The following is a 6,561-nucleotide window of genomic DNA, read 5'->3' as shown; positions in this document are numbered from 1 at the left end:
CAATGGCAGATCGGACGGGCCTAACCTATAATTAGAGCGATGGCCGCTGTGCGAGCGAGATGGCACGCACACGGACACGTGCCCCTCGTGCCGTCTCTCTCGCCAGTCCTGCGGCCCTCTCTTTCATCGCGTGCCTGCGTGAAAAACTGAAAAAAAAAATGCAGCCAGGCAACACAACTACTATTGCGTTCAATTAAATGTTCGCCAATGTTGTTTTCCCAGAACTGAAAATCGTAGGAAAAAAAGGGTATACGATATATATGTATGGAATGGAAATGAAAATCCACGCAAGATGACAAATCGTTTTCCATTTCGACTTTTCGTTCCTATCGGGGTTTCAGCGAAAGGGAGTTTTGTGGGGGAAATGTTCGTGTTTTTACCTCGAAAACAACTAAATTAAAGAAAAGGAAATTTGGTCAGCTATTTGGAAAAGACCAGCGAGACTTGTATTGCAACAGCTTTGCCCCCAAAAGTAGACTAACTGTAAAGTGCAGCTTTAAAAGGTCTTAGCTTGAGCAAAATCACAGCTCTTAGAAATGGAAAATATTTTAAAACATATATATGTATATAGTTAAGAATGTTGGAAAATAATGTAAAATACTTGGATGGTTTTCCGATTTGTAAGGCTGCAGAAAAGGGTTTCACAATTGGAATTTATATGACATCTATGAAAATTCTGTTTCAGAAAATGCATCGAATTTGAAGTATTTAGCAAGTTATTTTAGTAATTTTTTTGGAAAACTAAAAACAATGTACTTATGTACTTAGGCTCTGATTCGGAAGATCCCACCAAGTCGTGATTTATTGGAACCAAATCCAGATTAACCCGTGCCAGTTAGGCCTCCCACAGCTGGAAGCTGCCGGTCGAGCTGTTGCATTTCAGGGCTGCAGCTGAGAAACGGGCTAATTGAACCACACCCCCTGTACCGCCCCGCCTCTCGGCGCCCCACCCCTCCGGCCTTTCTATGCAAACAAAACGCCCAGGCAACCGAAAAACGCCAGCCCCTGTGAGAAAAGCTGAAAAGTCCAAAAACCAGCTACGGACTGTCGATGGAGGTGGATGATGTGGCAGTGGAGATATGGAAGTGTGCCCAGCACAAGTCGCCTGGCCGCGGGAAATTCTCTGCACAGCGGGAAAATTGAGGAAAAATCGTATAGATTTTATTACACAAAGAGAACTTGGCTTGTGCCAATCAGTCTGCAATTGAACATAATAACTTGCTAATGAAATCACTTTTAAAGATAATCAACCCCTATTATTAGTTTTAATATAATTAAAAATAAAATAAATATTTTTCCAGTGTTAACTAGGGCTTTCCAATTCTGGTTTCTTGCAGTGACTGTAGTGCTTCCCAACTTCGAATCACGACCGTGCTGCAGGACAAATGCAACACATTAAGTGGTGGCGTTTGGTGGGTGGGTGTTCGGCGGAGTGGGTGGGTCCAAGGGGTGTGCCCAAAGTCGCAGGCAAGGCCAAGCCACTTCCTGACTCCTCATGGCCATGGAGTTGCGGTTGAACCTCATCAGCTGGGCAAACTGATAACGCTGACTGATTGCACGACGGCATCCCCGCTTTTCCCCACTACACTTTCCACCAGTCCCCTGCCCGTGGAAAACTGTCGGTTTTCATCTCTTTCGCTGAGATTTGTACGGCGAATCAGCTTTCTGCACTGCGTCGCTCTGTCTCACCGCCACTACCTGTCTCTTTTCCGCCCGCCGAGGGTGGGCTGCCACGCATTTTCCCGCCGCTTTTTCCCCCATTTTACCATTTGAGTGGGTGGTTACCTCTCGGCATTGTTGCCATTTTTGAGTGGCTCCGATTTCCTCACATCAAGTCGATACAGTTGTAAAGTGAAACAGTGCCACAAGTAATTTTTCGGACTTTCCGCCAAAAATTATTTAGTTTTTTTGTTCCTACATTAAAAATATTGGGCCAAATATAATGTGTCATACCTTCCTAAGCTCGTTATTAAATTTCCAATCAATCTGTACTCAAGAATAAAAATTTTATATTTTTGCCATTTTTTGCAAATTTTGATGATGTTACCCCTTACAAAAAATGCGAAAATTGACCCAAAAATTAATTTTCCTAAATTCTTCAAAAAGTGATAGGGATCGTTAGCATTGGTAATTAGCTGCTCAAAACAGTTATTCTTTCGTCTATATGACAATTTTCAGCGAAGTTATGACGAAAATTCCGTTTGTAAATATCAAGTTTTTGCCAAAGGCCGTGTTTCTGAATTTCGTAAATCAAATAATCCGTTTTTTTGACACAACTTTAAAAATAATAGCCTGAATATGGAATGTTATACATCGTTGAGCTCGTAATTAAATTTCCAATCAAATTGTGTTCAAAAATGGATATTCAAATTTTTTGCCATTTTTTGCAAATTTTAATGATGTTATCCCTTACAAAAAATGCAAAAATTGACCCAAAAATTAATTTTCCTAAGTTCTTCAAAAACTGAAAAGCATCGTTAGCACTGGTTATTAGATGCTTAAAACAGTTATTTATTCATCTATATGACCATTTTTAGCCAAGTTATGATGGAAATTCCCCTGGGATACATCGACTTTTAAGAAAAGTCGAGTTTCCATAATAAAATAATCAGTTTTTTGGGCATAACTTTAATAATACATAACTAAATATGGAATGCCATATCTCGTTGAGTTCGTAATTAAATTTCTAAGCGAGCTGTGTTCAAAAGTGGGATTCGAAATTTTTTGATATTTTTTACATATTTTGATGATGTTAAAAAAAATGAAAAAATTTACCCAAAAAATTTGTTACCCAAAATCTTCCAGAAACAGTTGAGGTTGCTTAGCATTGTTAATTAGCTGCTTAAATCAGCTGTTCTTTTAGTTTTTTGAACACTTCTGAACAAATTATTAGGAAAAAAACCTTAAGAAAATTAGTAAATTAGCCGAAATTTTTCCAAATACCACTTAGCACATTTCGTGGAATCCTTTTCAGTTGTCTAGTGCATTTTCGCCTTTATTTCACTGGCTTTTCCCTGTTCGTTGGCATTCCCATTTAGCTTCGAGCACGACTTTATTTACGATTTCATTAATTCAGTGCACGCACCGCTCGAAATCGTCTGCGTTATATTTCTCCTCCGTGTTCCTAACTCCCTCGCCAATTTTCCAACTTCATTTGGGGCGTGGCCCATTTTGCGGACGAGGTCCTCGACGAGGACGAGAACGAGAACGAGGGCGCCAAGGTCCTGGCGATGATTTGCACTTTCCTTCATTGTGCCTGTCAACAATTATAATGACACTCTTATTGTCAGCCATTCGAGACTTTCAGCTTTCTGCTTCGCTTAATTAAACCATTTTGCAATTTCGCTAAAGTTCTGCGCTGCCACGCCCCCGCGTCGCCTGAATGGCCCTCGAAATCATCATCGCCGTCATCATCATTGATGATAATCATCGTGGTAGTCGTCGCGAGTTTTATGCATTTAATTAAAAATTAAATTTTTAATTGCACTCAGTTGCGGACGATTTTGCTCCCTGTTCGCTAGCATTTATTGCGCTTTTTAATTAAATTGTTTGCAACACCCACAAGTGACAGGCGACGACAGGCAGGAGCATTCGAAATGATGATGATCATCACACGATTATGTTGATTTTAGTTTTAAGTTTCACTCAACTGCTGATGTTGCTCAATTAAAAATCGGTCAAATTGATTAGCGCATTGCCGATGATATAAGTCGTGGGTATAAATTAGGCGGCAATTGCCAAAAACTGATCCAAATTGCCTGATTTATGTGTTGCGAACGAAGGCATATTAATTTAAATTTATTTAGGTTTCGTTGAGTCACAAGTTTAAGTTTTCAAATGATTTATGGCCTTCATTCGAGGCATATGTTTAAAAAGGGCTATAAAATCGATTACTAACTAACTTTCCTTTGCAATCACTACCATTTCCCCTCCCCTTCTAATTGGATCCTTTAAAAGAAAACTCTTTGGGAAATTACACCATTAGTGAGTCCGCTCTATTCGGCGACTATTTATTTGGTGGTTGACTTTCTGGCCAAGTGAATTGGTATTCATTGCGAACGTATTGCGGGCATAAAATAAAAGTAACCCCCGAATGCACAAACTAAAACTACTCGAGGCTATTTTACGGATATCAAAATACGATTCAGACAAATCCAGTGGGGTGGCAAAGCAGGGGGGAGTTGGGGTTATGGGGTGGTATGGGGCGTGGGGCACCCAGACCCCAGGGCTCATGAATGCGAATGTAAATGTTGTTGGCAACGCGGTTAAAGTTGTGGTTGTTGCCGTTTGTCTCTCTGCTGCTTGAGTAAAAGTACAAGTTATGCGTCAAAACAACGAAAGCAGCCAAGAGCAAGCGGACATTGAGGGGGTGAAGTGGGGTGTCAGTGGGGGGAGCTGGGGTAGCAGGATTGGAAGGAAGAGGTTGAGGAGTCCAAGTTCGTTCCTCTAAATTGCTAGGCGAGGGCGTGGCCCAGAATCGTAAATCACTTTGAAGTGGGTCGTAGACGTCCGAGCTGCGTTCCAGACAACAAAAAGCAACAGCAGCAGCAGCAGACACTCAACCACTATTCCCCTTTACCCCCTTAAACCTTACCCTCCTTTAAAGCCCCCTTTTGGCAAACCCACTGGTACATCCCCTCCCCCATGTATCCTATATTTTTTTCGAAGCCCCGCGGCGACAGGAAAAAGCACGCTAGGCGCTGCCAAAGCTGCTTATCCTGCCACACGGTAGCCGTTAAGTGTCCAAGTTAAAAAACGGAAGAAGAATAAAAAAACAACAGGCAGCGGAAGGAAGAAAACGAAGATAATACCTTTCGTTCGTGAATCGATCGGGGTTGGCAGGCAAATCAATCAGCAAATTTATTGATATCACTCATCACCCCAAAGAAAACGGAAGAAAAAAAACCAAAAAAAAAACAGTTTTCGGTTTTCTGCGTGGCCCAGCCCATTTAATAACAATAATTATTCAGTAAATTAAGCCGCACGCATCCTGAAAGTGCAGGCTATCCGGGGGCTCGATGAACCATGATCATGTCGAATCTCCTGGCCAATCGATCTTGATCTGCAACGTTTCGGTGTTGATGAGTTGTCTTAGCCAAAGACGGCTGCCCCGGGCGACTCTTGGCCACTTCGTTGATGTTCTGGCCAATTTGGCTGTAACGTTGAGTGAGATGTGCCAAAAGTGCTTGAGCGGATATACCATATCAACCGGCGTTATAGATCAGTACAATATCTACACTGGCTTTAGATATATTATGTAGCTAGCCAATCAACTTATAGATCAGGTTTTTCAAGAATCATTAAAGATCTTAGTAATAAACATAAAACTCACCAAATAGTAAGAGATGTCGTAACCAAATCAAAATGTATCTCTAAGATTGCCAAGATCAGCGAACTGTTAATCAAAAACCCAAGGCATGTCATGCTTAGTGATCTTTCCACCGTAAACGATTGTCTTAGATGAGATTTAATTTGCGGGCGATTTAATAGAGCTATCAAAGTGAAATCCCCAAAAACCTGCAGCATTTCGATGGAGGGAAGAAATGCGCAATCAACGCCAGCATATTGTATACAATGCTATACATAAATTCCAGGGTATGGCCCAACTTACCATATAATGACTACCTACCTTGATTACACACTCCTTTGGTGTTGAGGGTGTTGCTTAAGCTCTCTACAGCCAACGTTGATGCCACCGATGCGCTCCTGGAACGATGCTGCATGCCCCAAAACTCAAGCTGAAACCTGTGTTTAAGCTGAAGAGGGTGCCAACATGCGGCGGCGACCCAGGAAACCCAAGGAACCGCTGAGGAACCCCAGAAGATACCAAAAAGGAAACCCATACGAAAAACCATGGTGCAAAAAAAGCTGCGTGCCAACTGACGACGCCTGATTGCTCTGGCTGCTGCTGCTGCTGCTGCTGCTTGATGCTGCTTCATTGCACTTAATTATTGTTATTTATTATTTTTATATTGTTTTGATGAGATGTTCAGCAGCATGTTGACGAAATGTCGAATTTGCAAATTGTTTAAATCAACTGCCGGCGCTGTTGGCTGGCCGTATAATTGATCGATTGCAGGCTCAGGGCGTTTTACGTGTGAAATTATCATAATTAGACTAAATGCTGGGCTACCGATGATGATGCTGCATGCCACATGCATACATACATACATGTCTGCCCATCCTTTTTTGACACTTGCCTCTCTCTCTCACACTCTTTTATCGATGGCGCCCGAGCAGGGAGCGAAACATATTTAGCAGATTTGTCGCCGTCATTTCGCATTTAATTGCATAATTGCTGTTAATTATATGGCAATATGATGTAGAGCAAATCGTTAATAAATGCAATCGATTTCAGTTGATTAAGTTGAAAATTAAGCGCATCATTTGTTGCTTTAGCCCAGCATGTCATTTTCACATTTTCCCATTTCCCATTTAACCAATTACAATGCGAATGCGAAATTCAAATTTAAACGTCGCCTATCACTTTACATTCCGTATGCATATGTACATATATTTTGGAAGACATTTAAGCCAACAGTAGCTGCAAGTGTCAGGGAA

This window comes from Drosophila simulans, chromosome X (assembly GCF_016746395.2).
Source record: "Drosophila simulans strain w501 chromosome X, Prin_Dsim_3.1, whole genome shotgun sequence".
Taxonomy (NCBI): Eukaryota; Metazoa; Arthropoda; class Insecta; order Diptera; family Drosophilidae; genus Drosophila; species Drosophila simulans.
This window is presented reverse-complemented; position numbering follows the sequence as displayed.